The sequence below is a fragment of the Protopterus annectens genome, chromosome 7.part0, assembly GCF_019279795.1.
Source record: "Protopterus annectens isolate FY-2018-M chromosome 7.part0, PAN1.0, whole genome shotgun sequence".
Lineage (NCBI taxonomy): Eukaryota > Metazoa > Chordata > Ceratodontiformes > Protopteridae > Protopterus > Protopterus annectens.
In genome coordinates, this window is record NC_056739.1 from 681743958 (window position 1) to 681768936 (window position 24979).

Genomic DNA, 24979 nt, shown 5'->3' on the forward strand with positions numbered 1-24979 from the left:
TGAACACTCTCAGGACAAAGGTGCCAGTAAAAAAAAAAAGCGCCCTCTTTTTCCCCCAAAAAAAAAATTTAAAAGGAAAATAAGGATATGGATAGCACAGGAACTATGACAAAGCCCAGAGATCAGCAAAATCTGAAAACTGGACTATTCTAGTTCAGTAAGGCGGGAAAACAAGGATATTTTTTTTTTCTTTTTTGACAGAGACAGAAGAAAAAGATACAGTAGCAAACAGTAAATGCTATAAAATGGCTAGCGCACTTGAGTGTGTTAGCCTAACAGTTAAATTAAACAAAAATAACTTTTTAAAGTGCAAACAGTTAAGAATCAACACAGGTACAGCATAAACAATATGCAGAGCTGTTTTTTAGGCGAAATGCAGTCGAGATACAGTAATTAAAATGAAAGCCAGAAAAAATACTTAAAAATCAAGGAAAGTCACTCTTTCACTCTCTGCTGCTTGTAGAACTCTGCAGGACACCACGAGGAGCTGTGCTGAAGTCGTATACATGCGCAAAAGCACGCAAAAACGGGCTTTATAGAAGGGGGTTGAAAAGAGCCAGGAATTGACCCAAAATGGTGAATAAACTACAAGTTGCTGGGCTGGAACCACTCCTCTAGGGACAAATAGGTTGCTCAGTGCTCCCCACTCCCACTGGTGAACAAAGAAGCTTCCTCTTATCCAAATAAGGATATGGATAGCACAGGAACTATGACAAAGCCCAGAGATCAGCAAAATCTGAAGACTGGACTATTCTAGTTCAGTAAGGTGGGAAAACAAGGATATTTTTTGTTTTTTTTCTTTTTTTACAGAGACAGAAGAAAAAGATACAGTAGCAAACAGTAAATGCTATAAAATGGCTAGCGCACTTCAGTGTGTTAGCCTAACAGTTAAATTAAACAAAAATAACTTTTTAAAGTGCAAACAGTTAAGAATCAGCACAGGTACAGGTACAGTATAAACAATATGCAGAGCTGTTTTTTAGGCGAAATGCAGTCGAGATACAGTAATTAAAATGAAAGCCAGAAAAAATACTTAAAAATCAAGGAAAGTCACTCTTTCACTCTCCGCTGCTAGTAGAATTCTGCAGGACACCACGAGGAGCTGTGTTGAGTTGTATACAAGTGCAAAAGCGAGGAAAAAAGGGGCTTTATAGCAGGGGGTTGAAAAGAGCCAGGAATTGACCCAAAATGGCCAATAAACTACAAGTTGCTGGGCTGGAACCACTCCTCTAGCGACAAATAGGTTGCTCAGTGCTCCCCACTCCCACTGGTGAACAAAGAAGCTTCCTCTTATCCAAATAAGGATATGGATAGCACAGGAACTATGACAAAGCCCAGAGATCAGCAAAATCTGAAGACTGGACTATTCTAGTTTAGTAAGGTGGGAAAACAAGGATATTTTTGTTTTTTTTTTTTTTTACAGAGACAGAAGAAAAAGATACAGTAGCAAACAGTAAATGCTATAAAACGGCTAGTGCACTTGAGTGTGTTAGCCTAACAGTAAAATTAAACAAAAATAACTTTTTAAAGTGCAAACAGTTAAGAATCAACACAGGTACAGTATAAACAATATGCAGAGCTGTTTTTTCGGCGAAATGCAGTCGAGATACAGTAATTAAAACGAAAGCCAGAAAAAATACTTAAAAATCAAGGAAAGTCACTCTTTCACTCTCTGCTGCTTGTAGAACTCTGCAGGACTCCACGAGAAGCTGTGCTGAGTCGTATACAAGCGCAAAAGCGTGCAAAATTGGGCTTTGTAGCAGGGGGTTGAAAAGAGCCAGGACGTGACCCAAAATGGCCAATAAGCTACAAGTTGCTGGGCTGGAACCACTCTTCTAGGGACAAATAGGTTGCTCAGTGCTCCCCACTCCCACTGGTGAACAAAGAAGCTTCCTCTTATCCAAATAAGGATATGGATAGCACAGGAACTATGACAAAGCCCAGAGATCAGCAAAATCTGAAGACTGGACTATTCTAGTTCAGTAAGGCGGGAAAACAAGGATATTGTTTTGTTGTTTTTCTTTTTTTACAGAGACAGAAGAAAAAGATACAGTAGCAAACAGTAAATGCTATAAAATGGCTAGTGCACTTGAGTGTGTTAGCCTAACAGTTAATTAAACAAAAACAACTTTTTAAAGTGCAAACAGTTAAGAATCAACACAGGTACAGTATAAACAATATGCAGAGCTGTTTTTTAGGTGAAATGCAGTCGTGATACTGTAATTAAAACAAAAACCAGAAAAAATACTTAAAAATCAAGGAAAGTCACTCTTTCACTCTCTGCTGCTTGTAGAACTGTGCAGAACACCACGAGGAGCTGTGCTGAGTCGTATACATGTGCAAAAGCATGCAAAAATGGGCTTTATAGCAGGGGGTTGAAAAGAGCCAGGAATTGACCCAAAATGGCCAATAAACTACAAGTTGCTGGGCTGGAACCACTCCTCTAGGGACAAATAGGTTGCTCAGTGCTCCCCACTCCGACTGGTGAACAAAGAAGCTTCCTCTTATCCAAATAAGGATATGGATAGCACAGTAACTATAACAAAGCCCAGAGATCAGCAAAATCTGAAGACTGGACTATTCTAGTTCAGTAAGGTGGGAAAACTAGGATTTTTTTTGTTTTTTTTTTCTTTTTTTTACAGAGACAGAAGAAAAAGATACAGTAGCAAACAATAAATGCTATAAAATGGCTAGCGCACTTGAGTGTGTTAGCCTAACAGTTAAATTAAACAAAAATAACTTTTTTAAAGTGCAAACAGTTAAGAATCAACACAGGTACAGTATAAACAATATGCAGAGCTGTTTTTTAGACGAAATGGAGTTGAGATACAGTAATTAAAACGAAAGCCAGAAAAAATACTTAAAAATCAAGGAAAGTCACTTTTTCACTCTCTACTGCTTGTATAACTCTGCAGGACACCACAAGGAGCTGTGCTGAGTCGTATACAATCGCAAAAGCGCACAAAAACGGGCTTTATAGCAGGGAGTTGAAAATAGCCAGGAATTGACCCAAAATGGCCAATAAACTACAAGTTGCTGGGCTGGAACCACTCCTCTAGGGACAAATAGGTTGCTCAGTGCTCCTTACTCCCACTGGTGAACAAAGAAGCTTCTTCTTATCCAAATAAGGATATGGATAGCACAGGAACTATGACAAAGCCCAGAGATCAGCAAAATCTGAAGACTGGACTATTCTAGTTCAGTAAGGCAGGAAAACAAGGATATTTTTTTGTTTTTTTTTTTCTTTTTTTACAGAGACAGAAGAAAAAGATACAGTAGCAAACAGCAAATTCCAAATCCGATATCACAACAGTGGCAAGTGGAGTACCACAGGGTTCAGTCCTGGGTCCTCTCCTGTTTGGTATCTATTTCTCTGAAGTGCAGGCCAACACAGAAGGTCTTTGGCTAACAAAGTTTGCAGATGACTGCAAACTAGGAGCCATAATCGCAACTCCTAATGATGTGGACAAACTACAAAAGGGCCTCACTGAGACAGATACCTGGTGTCAAAGCCATGGCCTGAAGTTCAATGCCAAAAAGTGTATTGTCATCCCCTTTGGTAAAAACTCTGTACCCATGAACTGCCACATAGGTGGTAGTCTACTTAATGCCGAAAATGTGATAAGAGACCTTGGGACACAGATGGACAGTAGTCTCTGCTTTGATAATCACATTGCCACAGTGGTCAGGAAATCCTTCTACATGGCTCATCTCATCACAAAATGATTCTCATCCAGAAAAAAGAGGTCATTGTTCCCCTCTACTCATCACTTATTAGACCCATTATAGAGTACAACGCCCCTTTTGGTATGAACCTCACAAGACATCTGCAACAACTGGAAAGACCACAGAAATACCTCACAAAGAGGATTACTGGCCTCAAACAGATGCCCTATGCAGACCGTCTCAAAAAACTACAGCTTTACTCCATCACATATCGCCTTCTCAGGGGCGTTCTCTGCCTAACATACAAAGCTATATCAAACCCAGAGCTGTTGGACATACTCCACTTAAATAAATCCCTCTGAGCTACATGCTCTATGGATCTTAACCTTGTCACCACAATAAACAGAACATGCTGGAGGGATAGATTCCTGTCCCAGAGACTTCTCATACTCTGGAACAGACTACCTATCTATGTCAAACAGAGCTTCTCATTAGCACTCTTCAAGAAAAATCTTGATGATTGGATGAGAAATGGGAAATTCACCCCGGGAATCACTTCTGTGGCTCTGCTCAACAGGGGCATAGGAAAATACTTTTCTTGGGTGGTGAAAGCCAGGGTAAATTTATTGGCTAGGCTTGTATGGGCCCTAGGGCCAATAGCCTAGTACCTGCCTATGAACCTATGAACATATATACGTAGATAGATAGAATATGTATATACATATATTATGTAATAGACACATACATATATATATATATATATATATATATATATATATATATATATATATATAGATACATACACATATACAGACAGATATGAATGTCTACAGATATGTATGTATATGAATATCTCTCCCCCCTCTCTCTCTCTCTCTCTCTATATATATATATATATATATATATATATATATATATATATATATATATATATATATATATATATATATATATATATATGTACTGAGAGAGGCACATGTGTGCAGATGTATTGCAACAGGTGCCTGGTGACAAAGGCATGGACTGAACACCAGTGTGGATACAGGAGTATCATACCCCATTCCAAAACACTTCCACCACTAACCACCACATATGTGGTTGCCTGCCTACTACTGGATGTGTCAGGAGGGAACATGGGAAACAAGTGTACAATAGCCTCCCCTTTGATATTCACAGTGGCACACCAGTCTTGTAATACCTGTACATGGTACGTATCAGCAGAAATGGTGTGTCAGCTAGTGAAATGTGGGTCACTGTACCCCTCTACACCTTATAATGTCCTACACAGTATGTACCTCCCATGACAACTACAGAAAGGGAGAAGGACACAGTCATACCTAACAAACAGTGATGATGCCCTCAAACACATTACCTATGCAGAGTGACTGACAAAACCACAGATAGAGTGCCTCTCAAACTAACTACACAGAGGTTACCACTGCTGGATATACATAGTTAAGTCACACCCATAACATTTGTCCAACAACCATGGTAACACCTCATAATATCCCCAGCCTAAATGACCTATGTCTGTCATCCTTGGCACCGCAGTAAAGAGCACATGGTGGAGGTACAGGTTCCTACCCACAAATAAGACATACCCTGGAGTAAACCACCCAGCATTAAGAAGCAAGGCTCCCCATTAGTAGATGTCAGACATACCCCTGTTGAATGTTATGCAGATAGGTAGTATGCCATATGAGTCACCCTGTGTAACTGTTTGACAGGAGCAAGTACAATCACATTACATGTGTCCCAAGGGGCAGCTTAGCATAACAGTATGCTGCTGTAGGCCCAGGCCCAATAGCATACTACCTGCCTATGACACAATGCACACACACATGTACTCATTGCAATACCAACTATGTAAGGTGGAATGAGTGTGCCACTGACTGTGTGCAAGGTCTGTAATGGTGTGATTGCTCAGCATGACTTTGTGTCTGTCATGGTAGTGTGTGTCCTTGGTGTGAGGCCAGAGAAAGATGTGTCAGGTATTGGGATACAAACATACTACATTGCCATATGTTGTGCTGTGGTTCCCTGTATGTGACTGCGGTGTAGGTATGGTTATGGCAACAAAGACTACGGTGCATTACCAGTGAAATTTGTACTGTGCATTGCATGGGTTGACAATGTTCCCAATACATTACCTTGATACAAACCCCCAGTGTGAGGCTGTGCATTGGACCTCAAACAGTGTGCCGACTGCTGGAGTATACTTGTTTGTTGTATGGAGTGTGCCAGGCACTGTTACACAGCTGTCGGCTGAGCACTGATATGTGGTCATTTACATGTGTATCTCCCAATTGACAGACAGATGCTATATATGGCAGATCAGTGATATCACTACAGTAGAGTATTATGTGTGCCATATCACTTGCTCACATATTTTTCTTTTCCTTCCAGGGCAATGGTGCACCAGCACAACCCCACATACTCTGCTGCAGAGGAAGAGGAGATACATCAGAGCCTGGTGCGGGATTTTGCCACATTCTTTTCCCACACCAGCTAGAACCAGCAGGAGAGGGCTGCACTGTGGCAAGACCTTGTCCGTCGGGTAAATGACATAGGCATGCATAACCGGACATATGAGCAGGTACGCCATCACTGCAGTGATTTAATTAGAAATGTCAATCAGCGTGCATCTGATATCCACAGGCAACAGCTTGCCACAGGTGGTGGGGCAGCTATACACCCTCCCCTCACCAGACTGGAGGGGCTTCTCCTAAGTGTTGTGGCTCCAGCCCAACAACAACATCTGCACACATGTGTAATGATGGTGGCTGGAGCCACCCAGCAGGAGGACTTGGAGCGTGCAGGTAACATGCCATATCAATAGTTGACTGATCTCTACACTGGTAGTTTATGCATGTGTGAGGTGTGTACTGTGTTTGTAGCTGTTATCCTGGTAATTATTGTGCAAGAGTGATATTCTCAATATCGGCAGTAGACCTGTGAAAGTCAACTGTTGTACTACTGAACTGTATCATACTCACAGTATCAATAGCACAGTTGTGCCCACTGACAATAAATGTCTTATTTGTGCAGGTCCCTCTGGTGTAACAGCAAGGCAGCCAATCCATGCTGGTGAGTGTGTAATAACAATCCTTTAATACTAATGATAATAATAGTAATAATACCCTGAAATGGTATTGCTATGTGTTTGATTGCAGGTGTGTTTGTGTCTGTGTGTTTGTATCTCATGTACTGAGGAGTGTGAATGTGTGAATGTGTGCATGTGTGCATGTGCCCATGTGTGCATGTGTGCATGTGTGCATGTGTGCATGTGCCCATGTGTGCATGTGTGCATGTGCCCATGTGTGCATGTGCCCATGTCTGCATGTGCCTATGTGTGCATGTGGCCATGTGTGCATGTTTGCATGTGCCCATGTGTGCATGTGTGCATGTGCCCATGTGTGCATGTGTGCACGTGCCCATGTGGGCATTTGTGCATGTGCCCATGTGTGCATGTGCCCATGTGCCCATGTGTGCATGTGTGCATGTGCCCATGTGCCCATGTGTATGTGCCCATGTGCGCATGTGTGCATGTGCCCATGTGCGCATGTGCGCATGTGTGCATGTGTGCATGTGTGGTAACATTGGGTACACATTGTAAACTGTGTTTCCTGTCTTCCCCTCACAGGTTCTGGTGCTGCTGTGGTGGTGTGCAGCAGGGAACCTGAATCTGCTGCTGGGGATAGTGATAATGATGATACCTGTGTAATGGCACAGGGAGGTGTGCCAGGGTCTGTTGTTGGTCAGCCAATCGACAGTACACAGCTGTCAATCCCATCAATGCGCACAGTCATCCTGCCAATACATCCATTGTCATCAATATCCCTATGTGATGGACAGCATACAGTGGGCATTGACCAGGGTAATGTGGTATCAGTGGCACATGCATCCCCTCACAGCAGCCATGGCCAGAGTCCTGACATGGTACCACACAGGCAGATGTCCAGGGGTTCTCGTGGGAGCATCCGTGGTCCTACTGCCCCTGTCAGACGTGCCTACAGAGGTCTTTCAACCTCAGCTATGTTCCGGGCTGTAATGCAGGCACAGTCACGTATGGAACGGTACACCAGACAGGGTCTGAGGGAGCTGAGAGCACATTGCACTGCTATGAATGACACTATGCGTGACGTTGCGGCTGCCATCCGTAATTTCACCGAGGTCATTGACAGACGTTGGGGGGACACATTAGATCTGTTCCACAACTACATGTCCATGAGCCAGGGCAATGCAGGATGGTTGAGGCGTCAATGTGGACGTATGCCAGCAACAGCAGCAGCAGCTGGCAGTCGTCACGGATGACAACAAACCCGTGGCCACTCCCATAGTGCCAGTACCAGCCCCAGCAATGCTGGGTCTGTGCTGTCATCAGACCGCCCTAGGAGACCACGTGCACGTGGCTCTGGACAGTCCCAGCAGGGACATGTCTCCAGTCATCAACCACCTGCTTCTGATGACAGTACCCAGTCTGACTTACCTGATACTGTCCGTAGCACCCCTGCCAGGCACAGGTACCATGTCCATGGCCAGACACAGTGATCTGTATGACCTGGCAGGTACAGTCTGTGGCTGTCCACAAACACCCGTATATGGCAGCCATGAGGTGGAACTGTGTGCATGCATACACACATGCATAATGCTAACACCTAGGGCTAACACATACACGCACACACTGCACCAACATTGCCCCATCTTCTATGGTTGTCCCTCACTAACACACACACACATACATGTTGATTGGTTGTATCAGTGGCAGACTCAGGCATACCAAGTACACACCCTGTGCATATGATGAAACTGTGCCACCTCCTGCAATCTGTAACATTGATACAGGACCAGTTAACATGGTGCTGATGCACAGGGTGACTATATAGAAGTGTAGTAATATTATCATGTTGTTAACTGTACAGTGTAATGATATCATTGTGGGTATATCCCAGCATGCCTGATGCATTAACAGTATGATTGTCATTGTAATGTTTGGTACACCCCTATTAATTACCATAGTGTAATGTCTTCACATCTTTGCATTCTGGTGGTAAGGCTGTAAACAGAAAGCCACCTACATAGGTAGCACAGGGGATAAGAAAATGGAAGTAATGATACTCAATGATGGACATGTAAACCGCAAGATGCATGCAGTTAAACCTCTACTCTGCATGGAGAATGTTGATATCTGTGCAGTAATAGACAACAGGTTCAAGACTCCCAAGAGCACCCTAGCAATAACAGGTTACACCTCATACCATGCTTGACAGCCCCAAAACACACAACTAACTATGACAGGAGGTGAGTCTCATTAAATGTCAGGGATACTGTGGTGGCAGGACAGGTAGTATGCATCCTACTAAGTTGGGAACTGCTGATTGAGGGCTCAGTGTCTGTTATTCTAAATGTGTATTAGTTCTGGTTTAAGCACTTGGGCTTCAGGCCAGTTATTTTACATTACGAAAGTTCATGGTCTGCACTCTTGTGGGAGGAGAGGCTGGACTCTGCCCGTCTGAGCTGGGAATTTCTGGCTAAAGGCTTATAGTGCCTGCATATTTGAACTGTTTCTTACTGAAATTGGTACACCTTGTTTGCTGTAGCATAGAATAGATCCATGCCTGCTGAATGTAGCTTTGTTTGTATGCTTGTTTGCTTGTTATTTCCCTGAAACACTAATTTCACCTGAAACGCAGCTTTACAGTGCCTCTGTGGATCCCTAGTAACATCTGCATTGCTTACTGTACGTATGTCCTTGTTTCACTTGACAGAAAGTTACTGTTTGTCATTTATGCATTTAAGTTACCTGTAACACATTGCATTTGAGTTACCTGGCACTTGCTCACTAAAGCATTTATATATGCCAGCACTAACAAATTAAAAGCACTACACCCTCACAAACTCACCTTGACTACCTTGTTCCCCATTGGCCCTTTTTGTTGTTAATTATAAAGGAATTCCCAATACTATTCTAGCATGTCCAAAGGTCAGTTGTCAATCTCCTCTCCGGTCCAGCTGGTGAATCTGGGAATCTAGAGGCAATGTTACAACTGCTTCATGTACACAGACAACCCTCTCCTCCTCCCAACAAATTCCAACACATGTGAGAGATGCAACCATATAGCCAAACTGCAGGCTAAGCTCTCTCAACTCAGTACTGGCAAAACCTGTCAGGAGGAGAAGGAAACCACAGTCACTAAAATTCCAGTCTCACATAGACCTACCACGGCAGCAATACAAACAAATAAACACACGAAAACATACTAGGAGTCTCTAAATAAAATTCTGCCTAAGCAGCAGACACCTCCAAAGCAGACACACAAGCAACCGCTACCCCAGAACAGAACGCGTGCAACACATAGCTCACAAAGCCAGTGTGCCAAAAAGTCACAGCATGTAAGGCTAAACAACACACCTGCTACACTTGTGATAGGTGCCTCTATCGTCAGGTACACTGACGTCCCGCTCACCAGGCTGAACAAGGTGAAGGGCACGGTGAGATGCCTGTCGGGCGCTATGATCTGCCACATAACACAAGCACACAGGTCACTCCAAGGCATGTACAAATAGGACTCAGTCAGTGTCCATGCCAGTGTGAATGACCTGAGACGTACCTCCCTGGACTACATGATAAGTGACATAGAGGAGCTCTCTGAGCACGTGGCCCAGACTGGTATGACCCTGACCTTGAGTAGCATCTTACCCTCACCAAGAATGATGCCACAATATGTAGACAAGATGATCAATTTCAACAACTGGCTTATGTTTCGGTGTCATTCAAAGGGGATCCAATGCCTGTTAGCCTGGGATGACATGCTCGACAAGCCACGATACTTTGCTAGGGACGGCTTGCACCTGTCACCCATGGGCTTTCGGATATTGGCAAAGGCTCTTGCTACCCCCATAGTGCCTTTTTTAAGCAAGGCTCAAAAGACAAGACCACCTGCATAGGTATCACAAGGGATAGGAAACTAATAGTAATGCTACTCAACGCCAGCAGTGTAAACCTCAAGATTCATGCACTGGAAACTGTCCTTAGCATGGAGAACATCAGTATCTGTGCAGTAACAGAATCCTGGTTCAAGGCTCCCAAAAGCACCCCAGCACTGGTAGGTTATATCTTATACCATGCTTGTCGGCCCCAAAACCTGCATTGAAACAGAACAGGAGGGGGAGTATCAATATTCATCAAAGATACACACACCTCCAGGTTGGTGGCACAGCACAAAGCATCAGAGACTATCCAAGTGCAACTAACAGTGGGTAAGACTGCCTTCCAGTTCATAGCCTGGCACACACCGCACTCCCAAACCCAGGTAACCCACTTGGCCTACTTATGAATACATGAATATCTGCAGGTGTCTCCAAACAATACTATATTGGGCAGCTTCATTTACCCACACATAGACTGGGAGCATTACTGAAGCTCCAACACCCTAGGTGTAAGTTTCCTAGAATCCATACACTCAATTGCTATGGAACAACTTATTACCACTCCCACAAGAGGGGAAAACATGCTGCACCTGTTCATCACCAACATGTGGACTATATGCTCCAGACCAGAAGTGTATCCCTCGCTGGTAAGATGACACCATAGACTACTCTCACTGTATATTCACTTACCAAATGCAGCCCCTGCACAGAAAACCACAGTCATAAAGTTGTGTAATGCAAATTACATGTATTCACATGAGGCAGGCTTCACACATGGGAACTGTTTAAGGTCACAGGTACATATGTCTATGTGGCACACACATACCTCATGTGTGCATTGACATTACTGATATGATCTATGTCATACAATATTAAGAGCAACACCCCACACACATGGACAAACTGTGTGACAAAAACACACATGGCATTTTGTAAGATTCAAACCCCTACCTAACTATTATGACACTTGAGAGAGACACATTAGCAGAGCGCGCTATTCACATTACTGGGTGAATTTTCTTCTCCTGCTATACTTATAGGGTGCTGACATCATCAGTGTTTAGAAAGAGGAATGTGCATCATGTAGTGTGTTCTTCTAGTTGCCAAAAGGGCCATTTCTTTCACACAGAATTGCACACACACTAACCCCCCTCACCCAAACACACACACACTGAGCATTTGCAGGATTCAAACCCCTATCTAACTATGTTATGACACTTGAGAGAGACGCATTAGCGGAGTGCGCTGTTCGTATTACTGGGAGGTTGCCCTTCTCCTGCTTTACCTATAGGGTGCTGACATCATCAGTGTTTATAAAGAGGAATGTGCATCATGTAGTGTGTTCTTCTAGTTGCCAAAACGGACATTTCTTTCACACAGAATTGCACACACACTAACCCCCCTCACCCAAACACACACACTCAGCATTTGCAGGATTCAATCCCCTACCTAACTATATTATGACACTTGAGAGAGACGCATTAGCGGAGCGCGCTATTCCAATTACTGGGTGTCTACATTTCTCCTGCAGTATTTATAGGGTGCTGACATCATTATTTATATAGAAGTATGTACATCTATTACTATCTGTCAGTTAGGGGGATAGCATATATATGCATTAACAGCCGCCTACTTCAGGGTCAGATATGCACATCAGCACTGCCAGGTTATGTTTTATACCATGCTTCATGACCACAGGACCTGTAACACACAACACAACCAGTTCAGACCACCCCTCCCATATCCAGGACACACACTTTGCTTCCCTGGGAACAGTGTAGGATATGAAGGTGTTCACATACACCATTATAGTGGTTAACATCAGGTACAGGTATATTGTGTGGGGGAACTACTCAAGCCTCAACAACATCACCCTACAGCCACTACAATTTGTGAATCCATGTGCTATGGCAGGACCACTCACCACAGCCACAAGGGGGAATACATATTGGACCTGACCAGCTGCAACATGGGGACTGTATGTTCCACACCAGAGGTAGAACACCATTGTTAATATCTGACCATACCCAACTTTCCCTGGACATCCATATCCCATCCCCACCCCCAGGCAAGGAAGTCACTGCAAACAAAGTATTTATCAAAAGCAGACTTTGCACATGTGAATACTGGGGTGCAAGACTTCAAAGGACCCATGCTGGGGGATTATACAGGCCACTCTGCATAATCCTTGACAATAGCATTATATGAGCATCTGGAAGGTTTGCATTGATCATGCTATCCCAAATAAACCCATGACTCCTCCACAACAGGAGACATGTCTGGTGTACACCAGACATATATAAGCTATACAACAGAAGGAGGGAGCTAATACATTACAGAGCAATATCCCACAGAGGGAGGATGCCTCTGAACAGTATTGGCACGACACTTCAATCCCTCAAACTCATCACGTCAAAGTGTTGACAGTGAAATTGTCCAGACACTGCAGATAAGGCTCCCCTCAGTCTGTAATTGATGCCCAATTACTGTTATAAGTCCTTGCCAACTGTCTTCCAGCAAACACCAGCCACATGGATGTGACATTGCAAATTCAACCCCTGGGATCTCCACTGTGTCCCTGCTTGACGGAGGCACAGCACACTAGCCTACTTTACAGAGGCACAGTAGCCTACTGTACTGGGGAGGCAGATGCCAAGCACACTCTGGCTAAGCTTGTATTCCCTAGGGTAAACAGCCTAGTATTGACCTCCACACCCATATGTTTAATTTTCAGATGCACAATATTTGTTGCTGATAAACTGTTTGCAGGTCTTTATTGCCATAGCTTTCCCTGTTTCTATGAACAACTTGTGTATCTGTGAAAGATGTTTGAATATGAAAGGGATCCACTATTTAACTTATGTCTCTGTAGTCATTTAACTGTGTGCACTGGGCAGATTGCTGTATTGTGGTTGGTTCCTGGATTAACACATACAAATACCAGATATGTGTGGCCAACTGCTAAACTGAGACATGGCCTAAGTGTGTGAGCATGCCCAGTTCAGGCTTTCCATGGCTTGTTGCCTGACATATGTCTCATTTATCGAAGTGTGCGAGCATGCCCAGTGTGAGCTTTCCATATGTTGACATCTGTAGTCCACCACATTTGTGGTTGTGTGTGACCTTCAACAATATTTCACATTTATAGTTGTGTGTTGGGAGTCTTGCTGTGTACTTACTGCCCAACTGCTTTGTGTCTGAACCCAACAGGGATTATACTGTGCCTGCAGGGTTTCCATAGGATAGTTTGCATACACGTGTCAACATCCTTTCATACTGACCAAACACCGTAATATCGTATAGTGTACTGGTTCAGTACTTTCACTGTGGTGGACAGTATCCTGGGTTTCAGTCCTATCACTGCTTTAAATATTCATAGTGAGCACACCAGACTGGTTAAGGGCCAGTTGTGCACATATGACCATGTTGCATTTTGTTCGGATATGGACTACTTAAACCAGGCTTGTCCAACATCGGTAGTGTATTCCACAACTTGGGTGGACATTGACAAACACTAGCAATGTGCCCTAGGCCATTTCTACTGCTAGTCAGAGAGTGTGTTTGTCCTTCAACACACATTGTAACTGGATTTTGATATGACATATTTCAAGGTTAGTATACTGTGCCTCTATCTACCCGTGACATAACAGTGATACCCAGGGTAAACCTACCATCTCCCATCCACTCATCAAGATTCCTGTTGAGGAGAGTCAATGAGGGACTCTCTGGCTAACCTGTAATGGGAGTTTACTCAAGAGTGGTGGGAGCTTCTGGGTTATGGATCAATCACTACAGCATGTCCTATGTATGTCAGTGCTGGGGTTCAGGTCTCTCATGTGCATAGCTCACTGGCATTCAGATTGTACAAGGTGCAGCATTTTTATTGATTCCAGCTTGGACATGGCTTTATACATCAGGCACAGATTGCCTCTGGGCAGGCAGTATGGCACTGTGTGGAGCTGCAGTTTGTTTAATCAGGCAACACATGGCATCTGTTCGAGCTCTTTGATCCTCCTGGTGAGGTACTTTTGGGGTCTTTCCAGTTGCTGGAGGTGTCTGATGAGGTACATCCCACAGGGGCCATTGTACTCAATTGTGAGGCTGATGAAGGATGACTGAAGAGGCACGATGACCTCCCCTGATCTAGATGTGACTACCTTCATGATTAGGTGGGTATATGGTATGTTTCTGTAACCACTACAGCCACACGGTTGTCAAATGCAAGATATCTATCAACTTGTGTCCCCAGGTCTCTTATTACTTCTAAAGTACTTAATGGGTTAACACCTATGTGGTAATTCGTGGGCACTTACTGTTTATCCACAGGGGATGACTATACACTTTTCTGCAATTAGCTTGATGACATGGCTCTGGCACCAGTTGTCTGTTTCTATGTGGTCCTTTTGTATGATGCTTGTGTCAGCTGGAGGGTCAGATATGGTGCCCAGTTTGTAGTCCTCTGCAAACTTGTTCAGACACAGTCCTTCCATGTTGGCCTGTACCTATGGGAAATATATACCAAACAAGGGAGGTCCCAGGACCGAGCCTTGTGGGATGCCAGTTGTAGCTGGTTTGTAGTCTGACATGGCTGCAGCATTTCTGACCATGTCAGTTCTGCCTTTGGGTTGGTTTGCAACCCATCTACTGACTTAGGGGGTTTATATTTAAGCTGGTGAGCTTATCTATAATGAACACGAGGGGTATTGTATGGAAGGCTTTTGCAAGGTCCAAATAGGCTGTGTGGACCACATTCCCCTCATCAATGGCCTTGATGACTGTTTCAAATGAATCAAACATGTTTAAGGGGCAGGATCTGCCCTTACGAAAGCCACACTGGGTAGGGTCCAGTGTCTGTAGGTCCCCAATATCTTTATTTCTGAGGTCCATGATGATCCTTTCCATAGCTTTGCAGACTAAGCTTCTCAGGATTCTGGGGTGATAGTTTGCAGTATCCATTCAGGCACCACCTTTGTGGAGAGGGACCACTGTTGCTGTACACTACTCTTTGGGTACATATCTTGTGGTAAGGCTGAAATTGAGCAGTAGTGTTATTTGGCATTCCATTCTTCTTGGAGTTCATGTTGGACACAGCCCAGGACACCATCTCGTACCATTGATGCTGTGTGTTTTGCTTTGAAGATGCTGGCTGTTACCTCAGCATCTGCAATGTCAGGGGGCCAGCATTCTGCTGGGATAGATATTTGGCATTTTTTTTGGGGGGTTGCACTGAACCTGTCAGGTTGGATGTTGGCAATGTGTGTGGGTTTGGTGTATTGTTTGTAATATTTGGTAATTCAGAGCATATCTGTGAATTCCCAGCAAGGTTTCTACCATCAGTTAAGAAAGCCTTGTGTTTATCTTTAGTGTCCTGTACAATTAGTATCTTCATAGGTTCATAGGTTCATACTAGGCTATCTGCCCTAGGGCATTTATAAGCCTAGCCAGAGTGTGTGTGGCTTTCACCACCCCTTGCTATGTGAATATTATGCCCATTTAGGGTTTACTTTACTGTGCGTCTGTCTAGACGTGACACAGTAAAGACCCCCAGTGTAAATCTATGATCTCCCATCCACTTGGCAAGATTCCTGTTGAAGAGAGTCAGTGAGGGGCTCTGCCTAACATGGAGTGGGATTCTGTTCCAGAGTGTAGGGAGCCTCTGGGTTATGAATCTGTCCCTCCAGCACACCCTATTTATTTATGTGTTGAGGTTGACATCTCTCACTCTCGCGGCTCTGATGGATTTGGATTTTCTGAGGTGGAGCATGTCCATCAATTCTGTATTGGACATGGCCTTGTACATCGGGCATACATCACCTCTGAGTATGCAGTATGTGACTGCATACAGCTGGGGTGTTGTCAGCCAGGCAGCATATGACAAATGTTTGAGACCCTTTATCCTCTTGGTGAGGTACTTTTGTGGTCTTTCTAACTGCTGGAGGTGTCAGGTAAGGTACATCCCAAATGGGGCATTGTACTCAATTATGGGCCTGATAAGAGAAGAGTATAGGGGCACAATGACCTCTCTTGATGTAAATGTGAATCCTTTCATGATAAGGTGGCCAATATAGGTTGTCTTGCTAGCCACGTTAGCAATGTGAGTGTCACATGTGGGGTTACTGTCCACTTGTGTCCCTAGGTCCCTGATTACTTCTTCCATACGTAATGGATTACCACCTATGTGGTGATTTGTGAGTACCTTGTTTGGTATTTGGAGAGACATTCATACTCTCCAGTGTCTTCAGGAAGGCTGAGTGGTGTTCCTGGGTTTGAGAGGGTGGTCTGTAGCATGCTACAAACTGTACAGCAGTTTTGCCTATGGTTAGTTGCACATGGATGGTCTCTGATGCTTCATGCATTGTCAGTAACCTGGACGTGTGGGTATCTTTGCTCAATATTTATACTCCCCCTCCTTTTGTGGTTTGGTCCAGATTTTGGGGCCAAAAAGCATGATATGAGGTATAACCTGGTAGTGCTGGGGTGCTCTCAGGAGCTTTGATGCAGGTTTCCATCACTGCACAGACATCGATGTTCTCCGTACTGGGGAGGGCCTCGAGAGCATGCATCTTGAGGTTTAGACTTCTGGCATTGAGCAGCATTACCCTTATGTTTTTTCCACTTATGTTTTCTAGGGAGGTGGGTTTGTCTTTTCAGCCTTGCCTACAAAAGGCACTATGGATGTGGCAAGAGCCTTAGCCAATATCCAGACACCCAGGGGTGACAGGTGCAAGCCATCCCTGGCAAAGCAGCATGGCTTGTCAAGCATGACATCCCAAGCAGACACACATTGGATCCCCTTGGAATGACACCAGTAATTGAGCCAATTGTTAAAGCTGATCATTCTGTGTTTGTACTGTGGCATCATTCTTGGTGGGGGTAGGATGCTGCTCAGGGTCAGAGTCATTCCGGCCTGGCCTACATAATCGGAGAGCTCCTCTATGTCTCTTTTCATGTAGTCCAGGGAGGTACGTCTCAGGTCATTCACACCAGCATGGACAATGACTGAGTCATATTTGTACTTGCTTTGGAGTGACCTACATGCTTGTGTTATGTGGCAGATTGTAGCAGCCTACAGGCAGCTTACTGTACCCTTTTCTTTGTTCAGTCTGGTGAGTGGGACATCAGTGTGTCTGACTATGGAGTCACCTATTATAAGTGTATCAGGCATGTTGTTTGTCCTTACGGGCTGTGATTGTTTGGCACACCGACTTTGTGTACTATGTGTTGCATGTGCTATGTTTGGGGGTAGTGGTTGCTTGGGTGTCTGCTTTGGAGGCCTCTGTTGATTTGGTGGTTTTTAATTAGAGCCTCTGGGAATGTTTTTGTGTGTTTATGTCTTTGGTTTGCAGTTGTGATAGGTCTATGTGAGACTGGGTTTGTGGTGTGTGTGGTTACCTTCTCCTCCTGACTAGTTTAGACATTACTGAGTTGAGAGAGCTCAGCCTCCAGTTTGGAGAAATGGTTGCATCTCTCACATATATTTGTATTTCTTGGGGGGAGGAGGGGGTTGTCTGTGTACATGGGGCAGGTGTAACATTGCCCAAGATTCACAGATTCAACTTGTAGCTGGCCTTAGTGGATTTTATGAGTGGCCATATTTTATTGCCATAATACTGATCAGAGATTACTTCCCTTTTTGGGTTTGCTCTATCATGTACTAGCTTCCTCATTCTCTTGCATGGTTTGGTAATGGCTGGGGTCTACCATACCAGATGCCTGCATGTATGGTATTGGGCCTTGGTTTTATTTGGGATTGCATAATCCATGCATTCCTGACAGTGTTCATAGAATGCATTTATAAAGGGTTCTGAGGTGTGGCCCATATTTTCCACAGGCACAGGGTCTTTAATGGATTCCACATCAGTTTGGAGGAGTGCAACATTTCCTTTACACATGTTTTTCACAGTGGTTTTCTGGCCAGGGACTGTAGTCAGGATGTGAATAGCCAGTGTGATTACTCTATGGTCTGATCTTACCAGTGAGGGATACACTTCTCATCTGGCCATAGAATACCCATGTTGCTGATTATCACATCCAGTATGCTTACCCCTCTTGTGGGAGTGGTACGTTGTTCCTGAGAATTTTGGTTTATGGATTCTAGAAACCTTTGGCCTAGGGTGTTGGAGCTGGAATAATGCTCCCAGTCTATGTTTGAGTATTTTCAGTCACCCAATATAATGTTGTTTGGGGAGCTTGATATTTCCATGTGTTCCAACGTAGGCCAAGTGCAGTTCCTAGCATTAGGAGGGTAGTCTGTAGCAGGCTACAAACTGGCATACAGTCTTAGCCACTGTTACTTGACCATTGATAGTCCATGCTGCTTCTTGTTGTGGTACCAACATGGGTGTGTGGTTATTGACAATTATTGCTAGTCACCCTCCTTTTGTAGTTTGTTCCATGTTTTGGGGCTGTAAAGCATGGTATGAGGTGTAACCAGGTAGTGTTAGGGTGCTCTTGTGAGCCTTAACCCAGTTTTCTGTTACAGGACAGATATCAACATTCTCCATGCTGAGGGGAGTTTAGACTGCATGCATCTTGCAGTTTAGACATCTGGCATTGGGTAGCATTACATCTAGGTTCTTATCCCTTGTGATACCTATGGAGGTGGGTTTGTGTTTTGAGCCTTACCTATTCAAGGCACAGTGGGGGTGACAACAGCCTTTGCCAGTACCCTACAGGTCAGGACTGATAGGTGCACACCATCCCTAGCAGGTGGCGCATCGTGTCTTGCTCAGCATGTCATCCCAGGCTGGCACGCATTGGATCCCCTTTGACTAACAGCAATACTTAAGCCAATTATTGTAATTGAACATCTCATCTTCATATTGTGGCATCATGCTTGGTGAGGGTAGGATGTTAGTCAGGGTCATCAAGTTTGCATATACTACATGGTGTTACATTGCTTAACACATGGCAATCATGTCACAGGTGGTGCTGCAGGGCTGTCTATGTTGGATGCACATACTACACTCCCTGTACATGTTTGATAGCAGGTAGTGTCAACTTAGGCATCCCTTTTACTATATGTGTGAGTCAGAGAGAGGTATCATTTCCTGGGTTCCTACTGAGCCAGTGTATGTGCTATGCATTGCCGCTTTGCCAAGGCCAAGGCATACTGGACACGCCTCCTTCTGCCTACTGGGGCAGGCTCAGGTTGTTCCCCCTCTGAGTCACACTCTGCCTGTGATTGGCTTGGCAATGGTGGGGCGCTGTTTGGCCCAGCCCTATGCTGGTCCTGCTGCAGCTGTTTCCACAGAATCATATTATGTAGCATAGCACATACCATGACAATTTGGGTACATGTAGTTGGTGAGTACTGCAAGGCTCCACCAGATGTGTCCAGGCACCGAAACCGTGACTTGAGCAGCCCAAACACACGCTCGATTACATTTCATGTTGGTGCGTGTGCCTCATTATGGCGTTCTTGTTCAGGTGTGTGTGCATTTCTGATGGGTGTCATCAGCCACGGCTCCAGTGCATAGCCAGCATCCCCCACTAAGTGACCATGTGGGATGTCCCCATTGGCAGATGTCTGGTACAGCTGCGTCAAATGCCAGATATGGGAATCATGGTAGCTTCCAGGGCAGCCAGCACACACATTCATTATTATGCCCTGGGCATCACACACAACCTGGCAGTTGATGGAGGGGAAGCCCTTGCAGTTAATGTAGGCCCTACCCCACTCACCGGCTGGTGCTTTGATGCATATATGCGTGCAGTCTATTGCACCTACTACCTCAGGGTATTCCGCTATTTGCTGGAAGAGATGCATATTGCTGGCCAATACCTCACGGGAATTGGGGAAATATACATGATCACTGACATGTGCTGACATGGCATCCAGGAACTGGTTCAATACCCTGGATGCTGATGCCTGTGATATCCCCATCATATCACCAGTTGGTCTCTGGAAGTTACCTGTTGCTAGTATTCTTAGGCCAACACATACCTTGGTTTCCACTGGAATGGGTTCCCCTCTGTTGGTTCTGTGTGTGACGTGTGGCCTGCACAGCTCAACAATTTGCTGCAGGAGGTCTCTGTCCACTCTATAGCGCTCCACTATCTCCAGCTCATGTAACCCCTGGTAGATGACCCTGGGCCTGTACACTCTTCTCTGTCTCCTCACTGTGGGTTGTCTGGCAGCATTTGCATAGTCACCACCCTCAGCAAGTTGCATATGTCTCCTTATAACAGCTATGGCCGCCCCTAGCATTTTTGGTGTGAGTGAAGCTTTTTCACTTTTCACTTCTAATAGCTTACTCCTCTGTTGCAGTGTCTCTTGAGAGAAACATTCTGCACTGTTGTTTGCAGAGTTTTAAGTGCTGGGCTGGGCTACTGTTCTTCCTGTGTAATTGCCTTCTTCTGATTGTTTTCACCTGCTAGCTCTGCCAGTAATCCCTGCTAGCTTCCTACTATTTTCCATGCTTCCTTTTTCCCTTCTGTTTCCTCAGGGGGGAGCGACGAGCATACCAGCAAAAACACGCTCACAGTGGCTAACACGCACGCACACATGCTTGGACAGACTAGAATCTGCTTATTCAGGTTAAAATGCGCGCACACCAGCGCAAACAAGCATACAGGTGTTTAAACATGCTCCTACATGCTTATTCTGCCTTAAACGCGCGCACTTACTCTTACACGCGTGCACTCTGGCTTACTCGTGCCTACCAGCGGGCACACGCACGCATGCATGCCCAGCAAGAAACTTTGGTGTTATCCATAGTGTACACCTTCCATTTCTTGGCTTTCCCATGCCTACTTGTTGACACTCCTCTTTCCATGATGTGTGACTGACAGCTTTCACATGCCACTGTGCTCCAATGAGCTGCATTCCTTTCATACATTTCCCCCCCCGTGATGTCACCTATCTCCTACTCTGTTACTCCCCCTTATCCTACTCCTACACTGCACGGAATGTGCTCATTTCCTATGTAACAGTGCGATTCACTATCCTACCACTCATTTACATATGATTGCCTACTAATGCTTAGTTACACTCCGCTTCCCCCCTTAGCAAACCCTACTCGGTAGCCATGTTGTTTTAGCCTGCTATTTCCTTCCATTGTAAACTCATGCTTTGCATAAACCCACATTTGTGGGTTTAATATTTTTATTTTTCTGTTTTTTTATTGCGCAGCCCATTTGCACGGTGCTGCGCTACGTTTAAACATCGCCGAAAAAAAAAATATTTTATGTTTGCATCAGGGTATGTTGCCAGTGGCCACATATTTGGCCATTGGCATGCTGCCTGGGACATTTGCAACCTTTATTTGGAGCTGACAAGGCTCCATTGTGTTATTTGCAGAACGGTACTCAGTTATCAACTGAGTACATTTCTGCTGATAACACTGCTCTTACACAGGCAGGTTTCTGCTTCCTGGATCACGAAATTACCTCATCTGCATGCCTTTCGGCTGCAAGTGAGGTAATTAGCATATCCACACCCTGCCCATGTTAGATCCGTTTTAGGTGCTCTCTTACATGCACATTCAGGCTGTTCCTGGATCGCGATGGCTGCATGGAGTCTTACACTACTCTTAGACTCCGTGCAAGCCATCGTGATTCCTGCTGAAAGTCTGTACCAGGAATCTTTCTGTATTGTCTTTGGGATGAACTAATTACTACTCTGGAAGAGTGGAGGTATGAAATTGTTTTATGACTTCCAGCACCTGCTACAGATCTGAGCAAATGCCCTTGTGTATGTACTTTTACAGGTAGGTGCTAAGTCCTGCCAGCTTCCAGCAATGTGGGGGGGGGGTGTATTGGAACTATAAGTCAGATGACCAGAATTGATGTCATTCTGCAAGCTATTTCAGAGGTAATATTTAGATATTATTTTGAGAAGTCTTTTAGTGAGATGGAGTGGTCTGTTTTCTGTCTTGGGCCTGAAAACAAGAAGAACCATTCACCACATCATCTACCTTGGTCTATTAAATAAGTTATTAGGGAATTGTATAATTCTCTTAGATTTGGTCAGGAATATAGTGAAGCTTAGTTTAGGCATTGTTTTTCTTTATTTGTCTAAGCCTGTCCTTCAATGTTATTTTAAATATTTCCTGTGTTTTGAACTCTGATGTCACTGTGAATATATACTTAGTATTTTCTTGTTCTTTTATTATTTATTATTAAATATATTTAAACCTTCCATTGTGGCTGATCTTTGTAGAGAGATTTATGTTTTGAGAGTATCTGCATATTTATTTGGTGACACTGTGTGAGCCACTCCTAATAGCCTTGCTCTTGGTCAAATTACCATTTGTATTAATATTAATTTCACTCAGTGTATTGGGAACCCTTGGAAGAGCCTTAAGGTAGCTGACAGGAGTGTCTGGTGGCAGTCATAACTACCTTATTGTCTGGGCAGAAGGGGGCATAGCTAGTAAGCTGGTGCCAGCTTTTCCCAGATATGTGTGTGTGTGTGTGTGTGTGTGTGTGTGTGTGTGTGTGTGTGTGTGTGTGTGTGTGTGTGTGTGTCAGCTACTTGGGCAGGGGCACGAAGCACTGGTTGGACAGAGAGGGTGGTGAAGGCCTTGGCTTGGACACTCCCCTGAGATCTCAATTCTATCACTGTGCCAGTGGGACATCTTAGTGGGGATCTGGAGAAAGAGGGACAAACCAGCCCCATACTGAATGTGGTCTCTGTGTGCTCTTAGGGGAAATTGCACTTGATGCAGACAGCTGCATCTGGGAACACAGTGTGTGTACCTGTTATCCTCCCAGTGAACATCCCCCACAGGTGCCAGTGGTGAGGATTGAAGCCCCTTGATTCCTGGCCCAGAGGTGGAGGGTCTTCACAAATTGGGTGGCAGTGGTGGGATAGCCACACCATGGATTGGTGGCAGTGGTGGGATCACCACATCACATACTGGGATTCAGTGGAGTGGATATTGAACTCCTGTACCCTGTAAGCATTGGTCACTAAATAAAGTGTTTGTACTCTCAAGCAGACACATGGCAGACATTCAGAGTTTCAGATCATAATAGTTTTATTTATTTTTTGTTAGCTTAGTTAGTCAGGGAGAGCAGGCAAGGATGTCAGCAGAGGATTATTTCAAGCTGACAAGGAGCCAGTTGGCTGAGATGTGCCAAGCCAAAGAACCGGTGCATGCCAACCTGACTAAAGGGGAAATGATTGCAACCTTTGTCACAGCTGCATCACAGATCAGCAACAAGGAAGACAACCAGACTGGCCTTAGGGATGTACACTGTCAGAAAATGGACAGTTAAACTTTTCCTGAGAAGACTTAAAAGTCTCTCTGGAAATAGACTTGAACTGGAGGCCAAACATTTGGAAACAGAATCAGCAGAGAGACTGTGGCATTTGGAGGCTGAAGAAAAGGAGAAGCAGATGGAATTAGAATCAGCAGAGACACTGACATGTCTGGAAGCCAAAGAAAATGAGAGACAGAAACAACATGAAAATGAAAACTCTTTTCCAGGGTCATGGAGATAATGGGGAAGTGAATAATCATATCCCAGAAGCAATAAAGGTCAGTAAACTTCTTCCTCAGTACCAAGAAGATGATAATTTTGTTCATATGTTTGAAAGAGTATGCAAACAGTATAACGTTGATTGAGGGTTACGGGTAAAGTTCCTCACCCCCTTACTCCATGGTAAAGCTGTAACAGCTGTTTTAAAATTGTCTGATACTGATTGCTTACATTATAATACAGTTAAAAATTGTTTATTGGAATGCTTTAAGTTAACACCTGAATCTTATAGAAAAAAAGGTTTGTGAGCATAGATGCAAGGAAGATGAAAATGTGTGTGATTATATTGCTGAGTTAAGCACTTATTTTCATAGGTGGGTGAGTAGGTGTCAGGTCTTCACTTTTGAAGGGCTGGCAGACCTTTTGATGAGGGAACAAGCCCTTAGCACTTTGCCTGAGGGCATGAGAATCTGCTAAGCAGATAAAGAATGCAACACAATAGATGAGTTGGGGAAAGAAGGAGACCTATACCTAGCAAGCAGGGCATCAGTTCACAGGAAAGGGATAACCAGTGCTGCACAGGGGTATAAGGGAGCCCATGGTGGGCAGTCTAAACCACCCTAACAGAGTCCGCCAGTACCCGGGGAAGCCACTATTTCAGATACATGACCAGGATCAAGGGTTAAATGTATTAAATGTACCCAGTGGGGCCATGTAGCATATGTCCACGGTGGCAAGGTGGGGAACAAAAGGTAGGGGAGCCAGCAAGTGAGAATAACAGAATGCCAGTAGTAAGTTGTCTGGAGACAACATGGGTACCAAACTACCACAAGAGGATATATCCCATCTTAGTAGATGGGAAATAGGCCACTACTAAGAGAGGCGCAGCCTCTAACCTAACCATTGTGAAGCCTGCAATGGTTAAAGGGGAGCACTACTTGCTTGGGTAGTCTAC